Source organism: Haemaphysalis longicornis, unplaced genomic scaffold (assembly GCF_048455015.1).
Source record: "Haemaphysalis longicornis isolate Haplotype H1 unplaced genomic scaffold, Haemaphysalis longicornis Haplotype H1 scaffold_6, whole genome shotgun sequence".
Classification (NCBI taxonomy): domain Eukaryota; kingdom Metazoa; phylum Arthropoda; class Arachnida; order Ixodida; family Ixodidae; genus Haemaphysalis; species Haemaphysalis longicornis.
The window spans coordinates 104,924,427-104,949,284 of NW_027526407.1; the positions used below are offsets into that span (position 1 = coordinate 104,924,427).

The window sequence follows — 24,858 nt, forward strand, 5'->3', positions numbered from 1 at the left end:
TCTATTAGTGGCTACTGTTGCCTAAGTAGGGGTGACCCGGGATGTGCGATAGCTTTTCTTGACTCAAATAAGGCAGCTGTGGCCAATCCCTAGTAGTACTAGTTTAATTGTTCTCGGCTCCAAGACCGGAGCGCACGAAACAAGCGGTACCGCTGCTCAAATCTTTCAAATACGAACAAAACAAAACACACCCGTCAATATTCGTTTGCAGCCTCGGTTAGCGTACAGAATACTTGGCCCCCACTTCGCCTTTTGGCGTGGCTGAGCGGTAGGGCGCTTGAGTGATGTGCTTTTGTTTTGAAATTTCATGGTTAAAATCTTGCAAACCCTCGCTGATTGTTTGGTGGCGATGGTTTGATTAGCTTCGCTTTACATGGTAAGCAAAGGGCGCCAGGGTATGCCTAATGACATGGCATGGTTAACAGAATGGCATGGTTAATACAATCGTGTCCAGAAACGCACGCCGACGCTGGGGCTGGTGCCTGACTTCACCGATTTCATGCGGTCAGTCGCCCTCTCCTGCGTGACCGCGCTTTGCCGCCGAAGCACGCCGATACTCGCGCGACGCGTGATTTCGCGTCAATGTGGTTAGGGCTTAAGCTTGTTGGAGCAAGCGTAGGACGGGCGCTTTTTATAGTCATTGGGATGAAAACCATGAATTTCAATAAGGGTTGTTATTGTCCTGATAATGTTATTCACAGATAAAAGTCGGTGTGTTGAGTGTGTTGTCTTTCTCAAAAAAAGGTGCGTTTCGAGTTAAAAGAAGGTGACAAATTTTGTAGGTAAAATACTTCCGCTGATGCGGAAAATTTGAAGCCCGGAAAGGAAGACATTTTGGTTGCATGTTCATCGGGAACAAAAACAGACAAGTACAAGCAAAACAAGATCAGCTCTAATAACGCACTACATTTTATTTATTGCAGTGTGAACACGTACGAAGGAAGAGACACACTTGAAAATATGCGAAGAATATAAGGCAAACAGATCAGCACTTTTTCCTGTTTGTATTTCACTCAGTACCACAAGCAGTTCTTTTAAAACGCCGCTTCCGTTACTTTGAAGGCTATAGCTTCAAGGAACTAGAGATGAAGCATCCCGAATCTGCTCTTGTGCCTCAGCCGAATCCACAGTGTCGCCGCGACAAAAGGTTTACTACTTTTTGCGTGATAAAGTATTGGTGTCATAGCTGGGGCAGGGAAGACTTTGAAGAGTTAAACGTCTAAACCACATGCACTTTTGTACTTAAGGGAAGAGAGCATTGACATGCCTTTGCTTTCCAGCCCCCGAACAGCTCCAAGAAGGACAACGAATGCACGTGGTCCCTTTGACTGTAAGCGTCAACGCTGTACTGAATTATAAGCTTGATAGGCCATTGACCGCGCTTTCTATAAACAGACTACCGTCGAAGAACTCCAACACTTTTCAACGTAACAAAGAGCAAAGTCTTTTTTGGGACAGTGCGAGAAAAGACGCAGACAAGGCACAAACAAGACTTCGCTTTACCTCATTAGCGTCCTCTTTAGCGCTGCAAAATAATAAATCACCAACACACACAGGCGTACACCTTCCAAAACAACAGTGCTCACGAAAGCAGCCGCACCGCGTTTACATTGTCTGCAGCAGATATAGAAAACCGCCTTCACGGATGGAGTCTGTGAGGTTAAACGGTCAGCCACCACACGTGTAAGTGGTATCTTCGCGTTACTGCTGATACGAGTGAGTGTAAACTTAAGCAAAAGGTGATTCAATATCATGGAAAAATCGTTATATTGCACACCTGTTGTGTTTGTATCGCAGCGTAATTTGTTGTTACTCTTCAATCTTGTTATCTATTTGCAAGGCCTAAACGCATAATCCCTCAAAAAAAAACAAAGGGCAAAATAAATGCCTTTTCGACGGGTTTCGGTGCTTCTGAGCGATTACGTGGATTGATAGGGATGAAACACTGCGAAAAATCATCTCGGAAAGATTTGAAGCTACACATTTTAAATAAACGTAGGAACGCACACCTAAACACTGAGCTCCTCAGGTTTACATACATATATCAAAATTGAACTTTGTGGTTAAAATGTTTTGGGTGATTGAAGACCTTATACGTGAGATAATATTAGAAAAAAACGCAGTGACCATTTGCATCAATCGCAACAGTTCTTACCGACTAAGCTTGTCTGTTTCTTCACACGTACATGTCGCTTGTGATTATTACGTTGTGGCTGAAAATATTTACGGCTACAACTACACCCACACCATATGGTGTATGTAAATGTTTCAGAATGTCTTATAAAAAAATCAACTCACAATTCTGCTGAAGAACGCTCTGGTTTAAATATTTTTTCGCTCAACATGCGCTGCCTATGGACACATAAGGACGCTGAACAGGTACTGGAAAGGTGCTCTTTTGGATAAAGATAGCCAAATATTTCTGAGAAACTAATACGTGCAAAGAAAAACGTATGAATCTTCAAAGGATCGAAAAATAAAAATTGAGAACAATGCCTAAATCAATTACAAACATTTGAAATTTTAAATCAGTCGAAGTACGACAAAGCGCTAAACGGTAGAAAAGTAACGATAATACGAGAAAATGTGCTTACAATTCCGACTTTTAGAGGGTTAAGATGACCATTTATTTTTGAGAGTGCTCAGAACACCTGGCTGATGTCTTCAAACATCCGTAGGAAGAAAGCTCCGAATAAATCGTTTCCCCTGGTTCAAAATAACGCCAATTTAAAAACATAATTAACTAGCCTGCATCAACCCAAACAAAGAAGTGAGTTTTAATATTGTTTTGGGAAGGAGAAATTAAGAAAATTCACTACTAGCATTTTTTATAGCGCCAAACCCACACTCCAAGAATAACTCGTACACTAGTCAAACCAATTTGGAACCTGTATTACATCAACGCTCTGTTCAAACCATGGTAATTAAGAGCTGGTAATATCCCACTAGCTAATAAAGCAACATCAGGGAACCATGTTCAAGGGCATGTCGACAACCTGCAATTTATTTTTCGTAGGACAACAAGACTGGTAACCCCGTCGTAGTAATACCTGGAAGTGTTGCTTTTTAGAGTTTTCATGCGAATCATTTCGAAACAAAGAAATAATTTTCTTCAGCTAAAATTTATTAGGTGTAAAAGGTAATCACAGTTGCCCAGATAGCTACTGTGTCAAACAAGTGATAAAAGGTTTTGCGCTGCATGATGCGGTTAAGTACAGTGGTTTTTCATACTAACCTACTGGCCTTTTAGGTACTGCGTAGCCTAGGTAGTGCGCATTTAAAAAGAGGTTACTGCAACAAACAGGAGTTGCGGCAGCCGTTATGGAATGGAAAGCGGTGGTGTAAAGATTGAGTGCCCATTGTGAGCCGTACGACGGACGGGAACGTTGGATGTAGCTCTTACAATGCTTAGTCCTATGATATCTACAAAATATTAACAATGCTAACGCTTCCGGACAACTTCTTTCACTTTACTTGAATGCCCCCAGAAGGGCTGAAGAGACATTTTACTTGTTTAGTTATATGTATGTCCAGGAGGGTGACTCAGAAATGCTCATTTTGTTTACAGTCGGGAAGGCGATATCTTGTGCTATTATGTGTACCACATTTAAAGGATATATGTGAGCGTAAATACAACTGCGCAGTTTATTCTATTAGCAATTAGGTCCTGCAAGTGACACATCGTACACCCGTGTTTCAAATGGCCTATGTAAAGTTTAAACTTATGACCTTTTATGTCACAACAGATGAAGCAGATTATGGGATAGTCGTCAGCATTCATCAAGTACTACTCATGGCTTTCGAACGAAAATGATGTCTCTTCGTCGCATCTCCAACAAAAGAATTTATGGATGACGCCTCTGGCATTATGGGCAGCAATCCAGGTAAGCTTGAGTGAAAACTGCTTAATGGCTTTATTGCCTATGTTGCAGCCCAGAAGCTTTTGTCAGCACTATATGAACTTTAGTTTCATAAGCGATCCTATTCAGTTAAAGTGGCGCGTCATGAAACATAGATCTAATACTGTATTGAGTATCGGAAAAAAAAACATGATGTTGGTTTGTGTAGCTTCTTCACAAATCCTTCCTTTTTTGCAGCACTTAAGCAATAAACTGCTTTGTTGCTCAATCCTACTGGCTAACCCAAATTGTAGAGCTAATACAGCGTATCGGCCACGGGGTAATTAAATATAAAAATTTGTCTTTCACTTCGCAGATGTATCATTGTGAACGCCACTTTCCAAAAAGAAGTCAGTGCTTTCACACTAATTATATTTGTTTATTTTATTATTTATTTATATATATTTGTTTATTCGCAATGCTCTCCAACAGTGATGTGCCTTCCCGGGTGTTGCTCTGGGTACGTCAATATAGGGCATACGAACAGACAATGTATAAGAAAGTGTCATAAACCAAAAATGGGTAAAAACTCACTGCGTAGATTTATTAAAAAGGGGAGTGTGTTCATACAAGCACGAACATTTTCTGCACAGGAATAGGTCGGAGGTCGTGGGTAGACTAGAGTAGGCACTATTGATTATGATTGATTATTGAGTTTAAAGCTCCGACGCAATGCAGGCGATGAGGCGCGCTGTAGTGGAGCGCTGCATGTCATTTTTAACCACCTGGGGATCTTTAACGTGTACCGAAATCTCGTACACACGGGCGTGTTTGCTTTTCGCCTCCATCAGAAAAGCGGCCGCCATGGCCGGGAATCGAACCCGCGAACGTATGCACTATTGAACACACACAAGCATAAGCAAGGTGGTGTTTTTAGTGTAGGAACAAAAACATTGCGAAAAGTGCAGGCGCGACCTCTCCACAACAAGCACATTAAAAATGTAAAATTTTTCAAGAACCGCCTAAATAAAACCATGTCAGTGTAAAAAACGTCAACAGATGAAAAGAACACTAATGAAGTCATGTAGGCAGCGGCTAGCTGTTGGCAGGCTCAGTGCTGTGTCAACATGGAAGCAGCCATAGAGTCGCAGCGCTGTGTTCGGCACTCGATGATAAACAGAGCTCAGAAAGCAATAGCAGACCATCCTGAAAGGAATAGAGTTAAAAAAAAACCCAGATCACACCTAGAGTGCCTAACAGATAGCTCACCCAGACTGAGAAGCTTGGGAAGCCTGGAGTCCCTACATTCCCAGACTGGTGAGTACCGATGAAATACCTCTACTAAAACGTTTCTACAATCTTCCTAGTGGAAGGCACGAGAAAGGTCTTAAACAGTTTCAACTTGCAGTGCCAAAGTCGAGCTTAGGTAAACTTAGTGCGTGGTAGATGGAGAATAAGGATGATCGTTCGGTGAATTCACTGGTTACCCTGGGGAACCACGGCCACAGTACACAGACAGGAGTTCGTTTGGTAGTTGGCATGCGAAATAAAAAGTAGTTTTAAATTCATCAATATACCCAATTCACGCCGTACAGTAGCGCGTTGTGTGGGTTCATCGAGCAGAGAGTGCGCAAAAATTAGCGGTGAAGTCCTATATGATATCACCATGGTATTTGAGAGATTAAGCTTTAATTAGTGTCTTTCGCACCCTGCCGAAACTGCATTTATGTCGTTTTGTAGTAGGACGCAGCCGCCCGGTGAAGCAAACGCGCGGTAGGGATGCATATCAGCGGCATCGACCACATGTAATAAAAAAAAAAAACCAATCTGGGGTGAAGCCCCATAGGAGCTCGGGCTTTTGGCGTTGCCTGTTGTCGTCATCGTCGTAACCGTCTTCTCATGTAGTCACTGTACTATAACACCGGGACACTCGTTTACGCCTCGAACTAAAACACTGCGTGTTTCAAGGATAGAATAATTTATACTTTTACCCACCAACGGCTTTATCACCGTTGACAAAACTCCAAAGCGACCAGTATACTTGTGCACTGCATGCTTCACCCCCTCCCCAGCTTTTACGTTAACGGAGATGGTCCTGGATATTTTTACTGCTTTTCTTGTTATACTCACAACATTCCGGTTGGCAAGAAAAGGTTCACAATAATCGGTTATGGTGGAATTTAGCGAATACAACAAGCTCCTAGTGTGGCCTCAGGAATAATAAAATACTTTGAGTTTTGGGCTACCAGGCTCCAGCCAAATCGGTTCTGGAGGGAAACAAAAGCATATGCGTGTCGCGGAGGGGTTATGCAAGGACGCGTCAGGAGTGCCTGAAGCTACCTCTTTTGTCAAGGAAGGCTCAGCTCCACCTGGTCTTGGCACAATTCACAAATCACAACTCTGAAAAAAAATCCAACAAACAAGCAAAAGAACCACCGTACAAACAAGAAAAAAAAACAAAAATAACTTGCTGGAGTGGTTGAATGCGCAAGACTGAATACGACTGAGACACTTTGCCAGAACCTTCGACTCATCTGCAGAGTCTAATTCCTACATAAATTCGAATTCACTCTGCGTTTTCTTCTGGTAACTTGTTACTGACACACTACCGTGATTAGAGTTTGAGAGGTCTTGTGAGTAAGAGTAAATAATTTTCTTTCCATAATTTGTATCGCCGATGTCGATTGAATGACGCGCCACGGCGCTAGCATGTACAGTTGGACTGCGCCGACGATACCGCTGCTCATCCCAAACAATGCAAATAATAACCTTAATTTTTGTTTTATGAAGGTTGTTCGAGGTTAATAAAGAATGAATAGTATTTGATTCAAGGCGTGGGGTGAAAAAGTAGTGCCACATTTTGTGAAAATTTTATCTATTTCAGGCGCCGCGAAACGCACTTTCGTTTCTTGACTTGAGAAATATAAACGTCTTTGTAATTATTGATCATCTTCAGCCACCCGCAGCCGCTATCTTCAAAACACCTGGGAAGTCTGTTGGCTGTACGGCAGTCACGATCGACAAATGTGCAGAATTGATCCCGCGTTTTAGAAGCTAAAGCTTTCTGCTTCAGGATTTTTGCGAATGGTTCGACACAAGAACTTTTGGGGAAGCAAACGCCATATTTTTGTTTGTGTTCACACAAAGAGGAGACTGTTTTTTGCATACCCTTCTGCGGACTGCAACGTGTCCTACCAAATTGAAGAAATCTCTACGAAATATTCGTTAGCCATGTCATTCTTGGGTATATACAAAAAACGTTTTAAATGAAGGTGGGTATAATTGCACTGTTTGGAAAAAGTGTAACAACGCCTTGTTTGGGTTTTCTGAGGTCGTGCATCTGGTACATTTACCCTTGTTGCCGTCAATATTACCTGCACATACCTTGCACTAATTTCTTACAGATAATGCAGAAAAAACAGACAATGCCATGACGATACCTGACGGTAAACAAGTTTTTATATTTTTCTGACGAAAACAGCCTTGGCTGGTAAACTATCGTCCTAATGTGTGCGGCGGCGGTATGCGCCAAAGGTAAGCGTCTCCTGCATTTTCCGTAAGTGAAAATAAATAACTAATAAACAACGGCACTCAAGTTTGGCGAATATCAACAGATGATACTAGACCAACAAAATTTGTCTGCTCAAACACGCCGCGTAGGTAAGCTTCTTTGAACGCATAGGTGATGCCCTATAGGTGTTCTGTAGATTAGTCTCAGGGTTAAAAAAATTAGAATACGTCTGTAGCTGTATTTTGTAACCTGCTATGCGGGTAAATGTTATAGCTGCACCTGCACAGCAATGGTGATTCAGTGCAAGAAAAAATGAACCAATAAGCAGTACACAAGCTAGGCATGCGCTCGTTATGGTCAGTTTATTAGAAACAACGGCGCAATGAGGAGATATGTACAGGCGCAAAAAATACACCACAACGTATTCTTTGTGCAAAGAATACGTCACGTACAAATAAACTTTTACCGATAAACTCAGAACGTTTTGTACAGCGAAACGTTCGTAACTGCAAAGGTTGTGTGGATTCTTTATCTGAGAAAACCTCCCGAGGCTTCGTGCCTTAAAATCCCGACACGTTTATGAGTGCGTTAGTCTCTTTCAAAAGCGAAGCGTTCCATGGTGCGTGAACCTAAGGTCTGTGCGTGCTTTTTTTACTTGACATTCTCGCCTTTTTGCTTTTATTTGACACACCACTTCTTGCCCAGATGACAGGATTCAGGCGTCACTAACTGTTCCGACGTCTTCTCCGTTCGAACAACAAACGAAACTATTACCGGCGTACATATTCCCTGGGACATGCAAGAGTCAGATAAAGATGCTTTTGCGAACGCGTTCAACTGTATTTAAGATTGGAACATCAAATCCATCAGTGCCTTTGGTAATCATTGACGTTAACAGAACGGAGGAGAAGCGAATTCAACAATTTGTGTTGGATTGTTTAAGGGTCAGTTGCCACACTAACGGCCGAAGCATTGCTATTTACCACAGCTCGTGGTAGATATGGCTACGGCAGAAAGTGTATCTCAGGCTCTACCCGAGGAGATCAGTCTGACCAGGCCCACAAGAAATCCGTCGTCAGCGCCATCACGACCGTAAAATAATGTCCGACTATTCAAGGAAAATTATGACCACCGATCAAACCAGGATATGCGTGTTGTAACTTTTGCGACGATGAAAACATATCAAGACAATAAAGAAGTTTCTGCGTTTATTACGCTGTGTCGCTTCAGTTTCGGCGCTATTACACCTTCATAGAGTGGAATGATTCAAAGTATTTTTACAGCAAAGCTTTTTGGCAAATCTTAAAATTTTGTGTTCTTATTTAAAATACCAAGACATTTGTGAGCGCGCATACGTGAGTGCGTGCCTCGCGGCGACCGTTAGCAGTTAACAAAACCTAAAAATTCCTAGCACTCGTGTGTGCGTGCCTCGCGATGGCCGCCCAGCGTCCTTGAGCGGCCGCCGTTGCTCTGCTCTGGAGCAACCGTTCGGCGATGGTCGGTCTCAGCTGCAGGAGAGTAAAAGCCGGGCCGCTCAGCTGCGACTACCGCCGACGTTTTGAATCCAGCCTCCTCGTTGTGCGGTGGCGCCTCCCTCGAATTTTATTTTCCATTGGATGGACCGCTTGAGCTAGAACCCGGTGCCCCGCCATTTTTTCCCCGGTGCTCTGCCTGCGGTAACGAATTGTTTGTGCATCGTCCAAGCAAGTAGGAGTATAGTTTAGATACTTCAACAACGGGTCTCAAATCGTCATCCAGTTTTCCCTGCTCAAAAAATTACGCCCATCTTCCGGCGAGGGAACCCTGGTGTCATGCGACGCATCGGGGGTTCAACGAAGTAGTCAAAGCAAGGTCACGTCAGTGCGAGAGCGAGCGCTTGACTGAACCGCCGCGGCGCGATACCCGCTTTATGTTCACAGCGATTGAAGGAGACGAGGCAACGGAGGAGAGTCGCGCCTGCGCGCACTTGCCCGCACCGGAGCAGTTGTTAACGCAGCGAAGCGCGCGCCAAACAAGCACGCCAGCTGTGGTATGCTAATGAGCCGGAGTGAGAGTGTTGCACACAGTTGTGGGAGAGAAGAACGGAGGAGGGATGCGGACAGACGCCGCGACGACGACGCAGGAGGGACAAAGCCGAGAGCAAGAGATGCGTCGCATCTAAAAGGGGCCGCCAACCGAATTCTAGCGACGGCGCGCGGCACAAAACTCGTGTCCACCGAACAGCCACCAAACGATACCTCCGTGGAAGTTCAGCTTAAAAATTGCCAATTGGTAGTGCGGCCACGAAGCTCTCTTGATAAAGCCGCAAACGGGCTGCGGTGGCTCGAGCCCCTCATGGCTGGCTGGCTTGCAGACCATGTTGGCAGGCTAAAAAGTAGAGGAAAGTAGCAGTTGGTCGTTTGCTGATGAAATCCCCCATTCCAGAACAAGACGGTCTCGGAATGGCAGGGCTCACAAAGAGTGCTCGAATGATTGCGCCGCTGGCTTAGGTTCCATGTCCCCCTGGGTCAGGGCTGCATGGCTACTTAAGCCGATGGTCCTACCAAACATCTAAGAGGGTTGCTCGCCGGTCGTTAAGGGGGCGGAGGAGGAAGCAGCAACTGGCCGCATCTCAACACGTTGCCATTGGTGCTGCATTCCCTGCCCGATCGCCCGGCCATTCAGCTAGCCCTTCTGTGTAGAGTGGACTGGCACCTGGAGTGTCTCCTTGTGCCACCCTTTGAAAAAAAGTAGCGCTCTCACCATATGATGCGAGCGATTCCGTTTCTTGAGTGAGTAAGAAGCGAATTTATGCCAACTCTTGGGGTTGGTTGGAAAACGTACTTGAAAGCAGTTCTTCCGACTTAGTGCAGGTTGTTGGGTTCAAAATACCCATTCGAGTTTTTTTTGGTAGGGCGCGTGCTTTGACGATGCTACATCAGCATGAAGCAGGAAGTCTTCCTGGAACTCAGGGGCAGCAATAACAGCTACATTAGCCCGAGTACCAGCCGCAATACCAGTGAATTGCGGGCCGCACGCTCTCACACACACAAAAAACCAGCACACAAACGCCTCACGCACAACACAACACGCACCCACAGACACTCAAACCCCATTTATCGCAGTAATGCAAGTTGTAGCGGGGCCACCGCGCACCACAGTATAAGCCGCTTACAGACGCGATTCCCTGGTGACGGTCGCGTGGAAGCCGACCTCTAAAAAAACTGGGAATCACCTTGCGACAAAACGAGCCCCTTTAGAGCCACACATACCTTTTACTGCCTGAAGCAATCTCGTACGGAACCTCCATTGCCCTACGGAGAATGGCATGCATAAAACCAACAAAAGGAGAAAACGATTTATTCATCTCTCCAAACACCCTCGCGAAAAAGGAAATCTGTCCTTCTGCCTTCCTTTCCCTTTTTGTAAAACGTTGCTTTCGCCACTGCGAAACCTCCAACTTGGAGCTCTGGAGTGAAGTTTTTATAGTGCGCGTTTGTGCACTAAGAAGGGCTGCATCATAGCAGGTATAGACAACCGCGTCGTATGGTACGTGTGGGTCATTTCACCTGTGTGCCCATTGCATCTACTCGCGTACAGCGCAGCAAGGGATACCACTCACCGCAATTTTTAAGAGCGGGCTACGTCCTTCCTCCCACACAAGCGTCGTGATTGGCGAATCTCATCTGGTCTCTTCAATGGATTGCATAGCCTACCCTTTTGTCTGAATCCTCCTCAAACGCGTTTGCAAGGAACGCCCTATGTTAGGACCGCCCAATTTTGGGAGAATAGTGCTTGGATACGGCGGTCGTGTCTACGTACTCGGCGGTCGTATCCACGAGTCGAGGTGGTAGGCGAGCAAATCATAAAGACAATCGACGGAAACATCGCAGGGGGTTTATTCTTAAACCCAAGCTATCCCAGCCGCCTTCTACGTCTTCTACGGCTCCGGCGATGCCTGAGCGGCTGGAGTTCTTTGACGCCAGCGTTACAGTTAGACAATAATTCTTTCTGGCTGTAGCAAAAGCGCCGGAACACTCCGTTTGCACACCGGTTGGCGTTCAGCATACAGTGCCTTCGTCTAGTGCCAGCTCAAGTCTTGAGCTCTTCTCTTCCCCGCTTTGAATCTGTGCTACTACCTCCCGGGGTCTAGCCGAACAGTCGCATGGTGGTCTGCCTAATGACTCGTACTGTGAGCGCGTCATCAAAGACATAGGAGGGAAGAAAGAAACAATGACATTGGCCCGTGTTGTGATAGTGCTCATCACCTAATTAGAATGGCGGGTTTCCACAAGTCACACAAACTGCTATTCACTATAAAACTACCTACTGGTTATTTTTACTTGTATTGGGCCACCAACCTTCCGTCATACCTGACACAATTCCCTTTAGCGTTTCGCCTGCTTCAAATTTCTTGGCGGAACAGTTCGACTCCGCCGTGAACCACTGCCATCGACAAGCCTGCCTAGGCACTCAAGCTCGCCAGGAAGACGTCAAGACACTCTAATGCTTCGCCCCTGTTACGCATGCGTTTCTTTGTGGACGAGGTTCTGCTTTAAAATACCCTGTAGGTTTTAGTGCTGCGTAAAAAATTCTTTTATTGTTTTGTGGGCCTGTACACTGTACACAAAAATACTTGCTTTGCAAACTACCGTAACGCCTCAAATTGTGACCCTAAGGAGCACCGCTTGTATGGATTACTCCTGCTATTAATCGTTTTTGTTTGTTTAGAACATTCGTGGCCCCGACAACCTCGCGTCTTTCCCCTGTTGGACTTCGAGCCGGTGGTTAGTGAAGCCGGTAGAACCGATAAGCAACCAGAATGGCGTTTGGAAAGTGTAAGACTTTCTTCAGTCTTGGCTCGCTGCGTCGTGCACCATTTACTGATTAAACGATCTCTTGGTTCAGCAAAAACGCCCCTGTCGGTTTTTTACATTTTTGTAAAACATACGTTCTGGCAACCATTAGACTTCGACTGAACAGAACCAATCTGGCCGCCCGTGTGCCTGGGACCCAACAGAGGTCCCGAAGACGATTCGCCGCCTGCGGGGCATTGACTCCAAGTTTCAATCGCTTTCAAAACCGGTCAGATCAGTTACACAACGACTGCAAGCCAAACGAGATAAAAGGCAAGCTAAGGCTGACCATCCGTCCGGAATACACAACAAACACAGTAACTTTTTTGCAGTAAGAGATTTGTGGTTGCCCAGAACTGACTCAAGAGCTTGGACGAAGTGGCCGCATTGAATAAGTTGGGCGAGTAACAGTGGCTGTAAAATACTCACTTAGCTCTCGTGGACGCTGCCAAGACGTGGATGAACATCAGTGAGTGCGAAATAGAGACATTTACGCAATTTTGGGAACACCTGTAAACCACAAGCTAAAGTGACGAATGAAGATAACATTCAGAGTCCGCTTTGCAGACAGAGGGGCAGGGTCCCCAAAGAAGACGATGACCATGTTCATCCAGGACACGTGCCGTCTTAGGTGCGCCGAACGAAATATGCCGGAAGAAAACGTAGGTCATTTTAAAGGTGGGGTGTTCGCTATACTCCAGCCAGTGCAGCTGCCTTGAAAGCAGCAGAATTGCTGAATGAAGTATGCCCGCCAAGAGTACTTTTTGGCGTCAAACTGTCAGCTGTTATCGTCGAAAACTGAGATACACCTCTCCCCACGATCTTTTGAGAGGCATTGTGCGGGAGGAACTTTAGCTGCATTCAGCCCAAGGTGTTTGTCACCAGCAAAGGGCAGCATTTTTCTCCGGCGTAGATCGCGAATAAATACTCTAGTATTTGGAAGCTGCACCGATACCGCAGAACGTCTCCACTGCAAATTATAATATGGCGCCCGCCAGTTCATGGCCACATAAGACGTGCTGCGCAGCCGCATTATTTGGCCACAACATTACCAGCCTCCTGCGGTGGGCAGGGAACAACCTTGCACAAGCGGCATTTTGTGGCGTGATCAAGAAGAACCTCCGGATAGGAGAGCCATCACATAGCAAATGCCTGAAATCATTCTCTCGGGTATTACTTCGGGACAGGTGGTAACGCTCTTCGGAACTACTTCTTCCGCAGCAGGGAACACTTTAGTTTTCCCGAAACGCTCTTGTATACACTAGGCTGAACAACCTCCACCGCTCAGAAATACAAGGTGTCCCACCTTCCACGTGCTAACTTTTCAGTGCACGAGTCACCAGTCCAGATGTTTTCTACCTACACTTCACGGCTGTTGACGCCCAGCCTCCTCTACGAAGAACGGTAAGGCTGGCGCGATGTTTTAGTTGCCACCCAGAGGAAACGTAGGGATGCGTCGTACAGGAGTAGCGCTGCGGGAGCCCCAAAATCCCACCTTCCACCGGCGTGCCGTAATGAATGAGAGCCCGACGACGTTGAGCGACCAGTCTGCCAGTCCGACCGTCACACCAGCATGCATTGAATGACTCGAACTGACGATTGGAAGTCAACCCTAGCAACCCACCATGAGAATGCGGGTGTAACATGGGTCCAAATTTTGATCTGGGCCGACACTTTGAAAACAGGGCGAGTTAGCAAAACCTAATTCCAGCCCTCGAGAACACACGGGCAGTGGTCTTTCGAATAAAGAAACAGTTTCCTAGCGAATATGAAAAAGTGATAGGACTTTTGCTTGTGCCTCAAATTCGCTTCACTCGAACCATATCCTCACATTGGTCGACTCATGGAGTGCTGGAATCAGGATGAGAGACGTATATTGACTGGCTTGCTTCCCTGCCTTTTGAGAGCATTCCCGAACCAGCTTCTCGGAATGGCCATTCTCTACCAGTATGGGGCCATTATTTACATCAGGGAGCTACTGGTTGCCTTCTCGGCCAAATGAGCTGGAACGTCAGAAGCTCAGCCAAGCGGCATGGCAATATGCCGTTGCGACTACTGCGTGGCATGCGAGCGAGTATCTTATCTTTGTTTTCCTCAAGTGCGGCAGTGACGTCTAACGAATAATAGCCGAAGATAGGTAACACTGCTGTTGAAACTCGAAACCGGCTTCAATGATAGATTGATTAAAAGCGGGATAAATTGAATTACATTCTTCACAACTTCAAGCTTGCACTACGACGCCTACCCGAAGACACTTCAGCATAATAATTTCTTCAAACACATAGGATCCACCACATGAAAAACTACGGTAGAACGTGCATTAGCAGTAATGTATTCACGAATGCAGCAAGAAGTTGTGGTCGTTTCCACTGCCACTTTCACTGGCGAGACAAAAGTATAAGGACACGTCAGCCCCTTTAAAACTTCTGCTTAAAAGCAGTGTGTATTTCAGACTATGATCAATTCTTCCACTGACCGCTTTGCTTCGCTGTCAAGTTAAAGCCCACTGCACAAACAAAGACCGCATAACTGATGAGAAGGAGAACGAGCACGAGGAGAAGGAGTACGTGAGCACGCACCGCTTTAACTACGGCTAGTGTCTTTTGCCTAGAAGCAGTCATCGTGCTTAGCTTTACCTTTGGAGCGCACCATCGAAAAACTGGTCGCCGAGGATTTGCCATCTGCTGGCCTCCCCACCACAGCTGCTGCGGCTCATTTCTCTCGTTACTTCTGACAGCCGAACGGAGAACTACAGTCCCTTCATACCGATACAACTACTCTACCACTGACGGATGCCAGATCTGTGGCATGGACGTTCGCCCTTGTTTTCGTGATTCACTCCACTACACAATTTTTACCGACCACACCTACAACAGCGGTAGAGTATGAGAGCCGTGAGCGCACACACCACCTACTTTTGCGAAACATCACTTAGTGACAAAGCGAACATAAAAAATATCAGAGGACAAGCGGGAGGCATCTAAAAATGGTAAGCGTACAGGAAAAACTCAGCTGAAGCGCCCGGAGACAACGTGGTAAAAAAGAAAGGAGTTGGGGATAAGATTTGCCATCACACTTGCGAAACACGTGTGTATTTATATAATAATTGCTATCTCGATCAGCCGCTCTATGTACAGCGCTTGTTCAATGTATATATACATGTATATATATGTGTGTATATATATATATATATATATATATATATATATATATATATATATATATATATATATATATATATATTGTCACGGCCCTCTTGACATTTCACATGGCAATGCACTGGATCACCTGGTGGTCAATCCATCGTACATTTCATCTATGGGTACGTGCCGCATCAGTGGGTCGCGCAAGGCAAGCCGAAGCGAAGACGAAGAGGTCGCGCAGAGACAGACTTGTGTGTGTATGTATGTGTGTGCGTGTGTGTGTTAGGTATGTCGGGGTTGAATACAGGGTTAGCTATATATATAAAGAGAGAGAGAAGAAAGGGAGAGAGAAAGATGTGTGTGCACTTTAGAACCATCAGTTATAGCAATAGCGGAGGTGTTTATTTCGCCGTTTATACCGACATGTGTTATTCGGGATGAGAGTACAGGTAGAGCGCATATATATAAGGTAGGGTATGGCTCCTTAATAGCGAACGAAAGGACACACGAAAGCATACAAAAACACAGCAACCAAAAGTGTGTATCCTAGGGAAAGCTAGAATAATAAACAAAAAGACGCATCAGAACCGTTGGTGAGTAATTGTAGTAAAGGAACAGCATTGAGCAATATTTAGAGCGGTTGAGATACTAAGAAAACAGCGGAAATGTGAAGGGCCCTAGAATGTCAAGGCCTAGGTGATTTTAGAGAAAAAAGCATGAAGAAAACAAATGTTGCCATTAACCGTCACTGCCCTAGCGCCGGTCACGCTAAGTGATCTCATTTCGTCTTGTGTCCTTTGATTACGAGGACCCACTCCGGTAACATGTTCAGCGAATGGTATGCATAGAACTTTACGTCCTGGTTTTACGAATTTTTCGTGAGGCGGTCCAACTTCAAGATCTTTGTTGGTCGTGCGGAAGGCAAGAAGACGGCCGAAATGAGATGTCCGTGCCCATTTTATAATGTCCATGCCGCACCCTCTTTCCCCAGAATGGGGCATAAGGCCGGGTCTTGAGGGTTTTCTTCAAGGTTGCCACCTATCAGCTTAGCGCCTACACGTAGGTCTTCTGTACATCTAAAATCTTGATATAGGCTCGGCTCACCATACTAACCAAGAAACAGGCTGTCAAATCTTCTCTGAGTTCTTTGACCTGACCATGTGGGCGAAGTTGGTCAATGCAAAAAAGCGACACAATATAAAAGCCCACCCGTTTGCGTGACCTTGCTCTAGTGTAGTGGCGACAATTTGTGGCATGCGCTTTTTTGTATTGTTCTAAAATAAACTGCCATAAGACACTCCAGGGCTTTTCGCATTTCTGCTGCTTCCCCAGTATCTCTACCACTCACTCTTGAGCTCAACGCTCGTCCATCTCCCTGTATATATATATATATATATATATATATACTTACATACATACATACATTTTATTTCATCTTCATGACAAACAGATACAAGTGCCAGCCCGCGTAAGCAACCTCTGCTTTTATGCGGGGCAGGGCAGTCGGTTCGAGAAAAAAGAAGATAATAAAGGCACAATACATTGTGCTATCAAATCGAAAAAACGTTCAAAACTTTATATACATATATATACATACATATATATATATATACACATATATATACACATATATATCTATACATACACACACATATATATATTCAGAGGGCGACAGGTACCATGCAATAACAACACACGTCTATTGCAAAAACAGCAACCGTAGGGTAGAATTCCACATCTTGCACTATATGCGTAGCTGAGCCCACAGAAGCCTCAAAGTGATAATAGCGCATGTTGGACCTCTGGGTCCTCCAGCTGCGGCGCGATTCTCAGGAAGGGGAGCGACATGTCGTGATCCGATGACGCTTTAATGGAATCAAGAAGAAGTGGGCGCGAGCCGGCGCAGCCACATGAGCATGCGGCAGCTCGTGAAGCGTAATGAAATGATGATGGTTAGCGTCGACTGCTGAAAGGGGTGACGAAGAGGAAGTCACAACAGAGCACATGAAATAAACCTTCTAATATAGATATATATATATACATGCATATATGGATTTATATATACACACACACATATATGTATATACAGGGTGTCCCAGCTATCATGCACCAAGATTTAAAAAAAGAGAAATTGCGTAACTCGAAGAAAACCGAGTGCATAATGTTTGCAGTACTGTGAAGAAGCGGAGAGTAATTTTTTCGTGAATGAGACTTAATTAATTAATTGTAATTAATTATCTAACTCGATAAATACTGCCCTAATCACTAAAGTGTCAATGAGGCACTTGTAGGTAACCACGAGGGGCATCTAATTGCGCTATTTTCAACGACGAACTAATTGCATACTCATTTATTTTGACTGATAAAGGAAACCCGCGAAATATGAAAAATACCACGTGACGACGCTTACGCGCGCATTGTAAAGCAGCGTCCCCAAACAAAGCTGATTGAAAGCAACTGCTTGGCGTGTTATCCGCCCGAAAAGACAGCGCATCACCTTGATAATAGCATGCATGGAAGGAGCAGGAACAGCAAGATTCGCGGGACGCGTGTGCAGATAAGGAACAAACTCGGTCGCGATTTCTTCTTTCTTTCTTTTGTTTTTTTCATTCTGGCTAACTCAGAGGCAGCCTGTTTGAGGGCGTTGCTTTACGGTGCGCGCGGAGGCGCCGTCACGTGGTATTTTTCATATTTCGCGGGTTTCCTTTATTAGTCATAATAAATGTGTACGCAATTAGTTCATCGCTGAAAATACCGCAGTTAGATGCCCCTCGTGGTTACCTTCAAGTGCCTCATTGACACTTTAGTGATTAGGAGAGTATTTCTCGAGTTAGATAATTAATTACAATTAGTTAATTAAGTCTCATTAAAGAAAAAAATACTGTCCGCTTCTTCACAGTACTGCAAACATTAGGCACCTGGTTTCTTTCGAGTTACGCCTTTACTCTTTTTTTAAATCTTGGTGCATGATAGCTGGGACACCCTGTATATATATATATATATATATATATATATATATATATATATATATATATATATAAACACAGATTGGATATTTACTTCTGCAGTCGCGTTTATTTAGGCAATATTCTCCTAAATCAAGGCATGGATTAACGTTCGAGCGTCTTTCATAGAGACTACTTGAGCGTCATTCGGATATTTATTAAAGTAAAATGGCAAATATAATGCTCTAGTCCTTTTGCCATAGTTGGTGTACACTTTTGGAATTTTATACGATTCAGTTTTGGGAAGGTTTCGGATTTTCACATTCTTTATTTTAAAGTCATTCGAGAAAAAGTTTTTTCTAAGTGTTACAGACAAAAATAGCTGCTGCACGCTGAAAACTGAGTGTGCTGCCATAAGCTTCGTTGCAGAGGATGCCTTCCTCCTCTGCATTACTTCCTCGTTTGGTATTATCCGGGATATCGCGCCTACTGACAGTTCTCTGACAGTTCCCTCGTTTACTATAATTGCTTTATTGTTATTTGTGATGACATTGCCTTGCTTGATTTTAGTATGATTCATACACCTGATATTTCCCATGCCGAGTCCTCTTTTCACTGCTTTCAGGCTGCCTCCGTTCTTTTCAGCATACTCGACGACCCTATCCAAATTATACTGGCGTATGTCAGCTGTCTTGCGCTCATTGGTTAACCTGGAAAGCTCTGCTAGTTTCATTCTGTCAGTTGGGGTGGAGACTTTCGCGCTTTAAATAAATCTTTCGGCTCATGAGAAACGTTTACCAGTATCCTGTCTAGCCATTGTACCATCGACTTCTGGTGCACACTCTGTGACAATGCGTGTGGAGTTGTCCCTGGCTTAATGTGCCGTAACTGTGGTTCCTCGGTAAAAGCTGAATATTGGTTCTGCAGCGCGATTCTAAATTCTTCAACTTCTCGTTTTACTGTCAACTCATTGATTGCCTGCTTTAGTACTAGCTTGTTATGGTTCCTCTTCAAATCTAGCCTAATTCGAGATGTTACCACACGGTGGTCACTACACCTCACTCTTCCGAGCCCCTCCACATCCTGCATGACGCCAGGGTTATCGCACGGTATATAAAAAAAACGCTCAGAAAACGAAAAGGAAATAAAAATCCTTCAGAATTACGGCGCTTTATTTTCATGCTTCCCATTTGTGCTAGCACAGCACACACACACACACACACACACACATATATATATATATATATATATATATATATATATATATATATATATATATATATATATATATATATTTATATATATATATATATATATATATATGGTTCGGAAATTAGGGGCCCGTTATGAAATACAGAAAGAAATGCCGGCATTCTACAACGCCAAAGAAGGCATAGGGGAATGGTTAGACTATTTTTTACCGTTCCTGCAGTTAAATTTTTTAAATTAATTACGTGAGAAAAAAAGAAAGAAAAACACGCGCCCAGAGTGGGGACCCAAAGGCGTGGGTTCGGTCCCCACTCTAGGCGCGTGTTTCTCTTTTTTTCTTTCTCACGTCATTAATAATTTAAAAAAATGTAACTTCACTAACGGTAAAAAATAGTTTAACCATTCCACTATGCCTTCTTTGGCGTTGTAGACTGCCGGCATTTCTTTCTGTAGATATATATATATATACATATATATGTATATATATATAAATGATAACCAGTATATAAATGATAACCAGTGAGAAAAAAAAAATATATATATATCCATATATATATATATATTTTTTTCTCACTGGTTATCATTTCTTTCTGCCGGGGTTTCCTTGGGTCCTCGTCTCTCGGAATACACCGTTTTTCGCGAGTGCTCGGTTCTGTCAAGTGGTACAAGGGAGCTCTTGATCCTGAAGTCTAGTTTTTCCGGTCACACCGCTGCAGTTTTGATCAGGGTGGCACTTGACGCTAGGGAATATTTTCGTGCAGCATGCGGGAGTCTGTAGTGCTACAACGGAGCAAAACTGTCCACCTCGCCGTTACTATAAATAGCTGCAAGCAAGATGCTGCGTTTTTTGCTTGCCTTCGTGATGACTATGCTCATGACTGGCTGTAACCACCGCTGAGGTTACAGGTTCACATTGCTTAACATTGCCTTCAACTGATCGGAATTGGGGAAGTCCTGGTGTCGCATTCATGAGGACACCCGGCCTGATTGGAGCAGCTTTACCCAGAGGCGGCCGCAGATATCAAGAGAAGCGCGCTTTATGGGCTCGCCTTGCCATGTTAATCTGCTAACGTTCGATTCAACTGCCGGAAACAGGCGGCAAGGCGAGATAACGGGCCCAAGTAGAGCCTTCTGTACCGGCGTCAGGTAGTCACACTGAGGCTTCGAGAATCACGGTGTTTAAATAGTCATAACCGTTTGAACCTCGTGAACCGCTAGCGCTTGTCATACTTCTCCCCGTTGTTTTGCGCAATGAAAACTGGAGGTACATTGCACGCAAGCCTTGTATATAACCGGCAGCCCCAGCGTTCATTTAGTTAGCAATGCTCATTGCATTGGTTTTTAGGCAAAAAACAGGCTGCTCAAGAAAAAAATGGCGCGATCGAAATGACAGCTCCAACATAGTAAATTAAAGCAATCGCAAAAAGAACAGAACTCCGGCTGGCGCAGTTTCAGGCAGGGGGCGCGCTGATACTGCAAAGTCGAGAAATTTGAAATGCAGCAGTGAGCACAGAACGGTGCTGCAGCCCATTATGGTGAATCACTGCACTGCTCACATTCAGTGGAATTACTTTAGTTTTGGCAGTTTCTCTTGTCGCGCGGTTCTAGTCAAAATGAACTTGACGCCAAGATGCAGCACCCGGAGGCAATGTACGCTTCGTACATAGACGTTTTCCTTGCACAGTGTCCCCCCGTCGACAACGACGTCAGGCACTGATAAGGTACGACACATCATGAAGAAAATCGCGTGTTCCGCTTTGAATGCTCTTGCTATTCGAAATGACACCACCACTGCGGAAGTACGAGTGATAGCCAGCCTATGAATAATCTCCGATCTTTTTTGCCTACAGCAGGACTCACATCCTACAAGCCCTTCTGGGTGTGTGGAGCTCCGTGCTGTAATACCTGCCATCATACGTGAGAAGGGTCCACTGCTTGACACACACTGCTTTCAGAATGCCGATATCTACCAACATGAATTACAGGGCGTGATCAAGGGAGCACTGGCGGGATTGCGAAACATTCTACAGCCTTTCCAGTGTGCTCCAGCTCCCATCCAGTCGTAGGCAGAAGCTGCTTCAGGATTACCTCTGCCTGTAGAGCAAATCGTACACGCGATGGCTTCAGGCAACTTGACAGACCTGTCTGCGCCTTCTACACCGTCACCTTTCTTCTCAGCGTGGCATCAAATGCGACATTCAGGCTGCCGGCCAGTTAGCTTCTAATGCTGCATCCGAGGACATACGGTACGTTCCGTTTTGCCCCAGACGCCAGCTAGAGGTGCGATGAGGCAATGCCCCCTTCGAAAAGTAGAACCGCCTAAACTACGCTCTCCCATACAGTGTGCATTCGTGACCTCCAACCCGCTCTTCGCCCCCACCCAATCCCGCTGACCTGCATCGTAGTCGTCATTCTTTAGACCCCCTTTGACTTCGCCTTTGCTACCGTGTTTGTGTTTACTCCGACCGGCTTGAAAATGTTTCGACCAACACCTGTAAAACTGAAAGCAGCAGTTTTCTGGGTTAGTGCTTCACACAAAAATGTCCAGAAGTCACCATCGGACGGTTTTCATTGAAAGCGTTCGGGCTGAAGCTTTATTTGACACACGTGCTAGTATTTCTGTCATTCATGCATATATATATGCTCGCCGATGCGCTTGATGACAACGCCATGTGGCGGTCCTGCTCTGCATGGTGCCAATGATGTAAGGAATAAACCCTCTGGCCTTCGCACAGCGCGTGTTTTTATTGATGGCATCCATCAACGCATACATTTGCCGTGTGTTCCGCGTGGGCCCTTCGAGTCGTTTTGGGCTGCCATTTTCTCTGATTAGCATCAACAATATTCACCTGTCGTCATATGACGGGCACGTTCGTAGCCAGTGCATGAGATTGAAGCAACATTTTGTGCGGACGACCGACTGTATTTGCCATAAGGAGAAGGAACCATTCTATTTGTTTTGTCCAACGGAATTGCCCGTAGCGACGTGTTGATCGCACCAGCCTTCAAGTTAATTTGCAGATGAGTAGTTGTACCTCCGTTTCTTGCCAATTTTTTGTCGGTATAGGCCATCCTTGCTGCGGTGAATACTTCGACCGAAGCAGTCTTGCTTGCTCAAGGTTATGCCATCGCTTCTGTTTCTAGCGATGAGGCAGTGTCCACTCTGCAATTACCGATATTTTTGACAGATAAAGACGTCGGCAAGTCACCGGCTTTTGATTCTGTTCTTCCTGCCTTCTAAGTACTGATTTTACACCAAAGAAGACAGAAGCGTTAATTTTCCGTCTGCCCAAACGCCAAGGTTCTGCCGATGGCTACTCTTCTGTACTAAGGAAGATATCTGCAGCGGCACGCCGCATCGACATTGACGGGTCGTGTATTGTTTGCTGACATCCACATAATCTTTCTCCACCAGAGCGGACGAAGGGCGAAAGGCTAAAAAAGAACATACAAAATAATACAATAAAAACAAACAAAACATTCAAGAAGATACAAAAGAACGTTGATGGCAGGCTCATGAGAACTATTTCTCGTTTTTCTTCTTGCCCATGGCCATAAATTGCTGTTTTAGTGCAAAAAAGAACGGTTCCATACGCGTTTGCATTGATTATCGGGCGTCGAATAAAGTAACAAAGGACGATGTCTACCCAAATTGATGATTTGCAGCACACCTTCCAAGGTGGGGAGTGCTCTTGAAGCCTCGACTTCCACTCCGGATATTAGCGGGTTCTCGTACGCGGAACTGGGAAATAAAAAACAGCTCTATTTACGCCAGACGGTCTTTACGAATTACACGTGATGCCATTTTGTGTGTGCAACACTCCAGCCACATTTTAATGAATGACCGACGCTGCCATTTGTGGTCCTAAATAGACAGCCAACCTGTATTAGCACGAGGATATTTTTGTTGTTCACTCTACTTTCTGCGACCACCTAAAGGGACAGATAAATTCGTACCTGCCGGAGTTCATATAAATAGACAAAACCTGTTTACCAGCAAACTCTCAATGTGATCGTATATGTGGTAAAGAAATGCAAAATTAGCCGTGACCACTGCAATTAATGCTCTAAACTATTTTACCCGGTCAGCTATTCAAAGTACCTTCGTAGCTTTCGTGATTTATTGTACTTTATCAAGCGTTTTATTTACAACTGTGCTGTGCTTGCTTCGCCCATCAACGAGTTCCTTCCATTTGGTGCCACATTTATATTGTCTGAATAAGGTTGCGAAGAAGAGTTCCGAAAGCTGCAGAATGCTCGCACATCTGATAGAGTGCTCAACTTAAGCGAAACGGCGGCTACTATCCTACACCTGAAGACAGTGGGTATGGCTTTTGGGTTTTGGGCCGTGCTGTTGCAGAGTAATGACTCTTTTGTAAAAAACATGGTTGTTTACGCAATTAATTCATGGAACCCTGCCAAGAGAAATCATGGACTAACCGAACAAGAGGGTCTTGGAGTGGTGTGGGAAGTACAAAAGATTAGTCCATATTTGCACGGACGGCATTTTCTATGGTCAGTGACCATCATAATCTCTGCTGGATCTCCTGGCTTGCAAAACCTAAATAAAATGCTTCGTTGCTGGATTTTGCACCAGCAGGAGTTTAATTTTACTATGATGAAAAAGTCCTGAAAGAAGCATATGAATGCGGATGCCCTATGACTCGGCCCTGTGTTGTGGGGAAGTGATTCGCCATCTCGCCATCTTTTGGCGCATGAGTCACATTACTAACGGCATCTTTAGATGACCTGAAGCTCGACTTCCTCGAACACATGAAGGCAAGCATATCGTTACTGTAGAAATGTAGCAGATCATCCTAACGGCTCGTTAAAGCCAACTAACCTTTTACATATAGCGGACAGCAGTGACATAGCGTCATACAGAGTGATTCGTGGTGTTCCACAGGGTGGTGTGCTCAGTCCGACGCGCTTGAACATCACGGCGATCATCATGGTAAAATGTATTGCGCAGTTCACGAAAATATTCGTGTACGCGGATGATATCTCAATAATGAGCGCTCGACACAACAGGCGTGTACTGGGCCGGAGACTGCAACGGGAAATCTATTTTATTGCGGCGCTTCTATTACCCGGAGGCCTAGAAATATCAGCTGGCAAGTGCACTGCCACTGCTTGCATGCAGCGAGATATATAAATTATGAATGCACCACTGGAAGCTGCATGATCCTCTGTCTTTCGCACCACAAGTTTTTTGGGTTTGATGTTTGACAGGTCTCAGACTTGGTCAAAAAATGTGTACAATATAGCAAAAAAAGAGTGGGCTTTCTTCGCCAACATCTTCCGCATGATATCTAGCGACGCCGGTGAATGCACAGTCCCGTCTATTCGTTGGCTGTATGATGTCATGCGCATTGA

General features: G+C 44.8%; 1 long non-coding RNA gene across 5 annotated transcripts in view; it reads left to right on the forward strand.

The window, feature by feature from the left end:
- Positions 1–669: 669 nt before the first annotated feature.
- Positions 670–24,858, forward strand: part of LOC144141111 (uncharacterized) — an 84,526-nt gene continuing 60,337 nt past the window's right edge. The window contains exons 1-3 of one of the 5 annotated variants that reach the window (XR_013316433.1): positions 670–1,330; positions 3,747–3,884; positions 7,244–7,373. This is a non-coding gene — a long non-coding RNA (uncharacterized LOC144141111). Of the gene's footprint in view, positions 1,331–3,296; positions 3,885–7,243; positions 7,374–24,858 lie in introns of those variants that run through there. The other 4 variants (XR_013316436.1, XR_013316432.1, XR_013316434.1 and 1 more) reach the window with 4 other exon arrangements.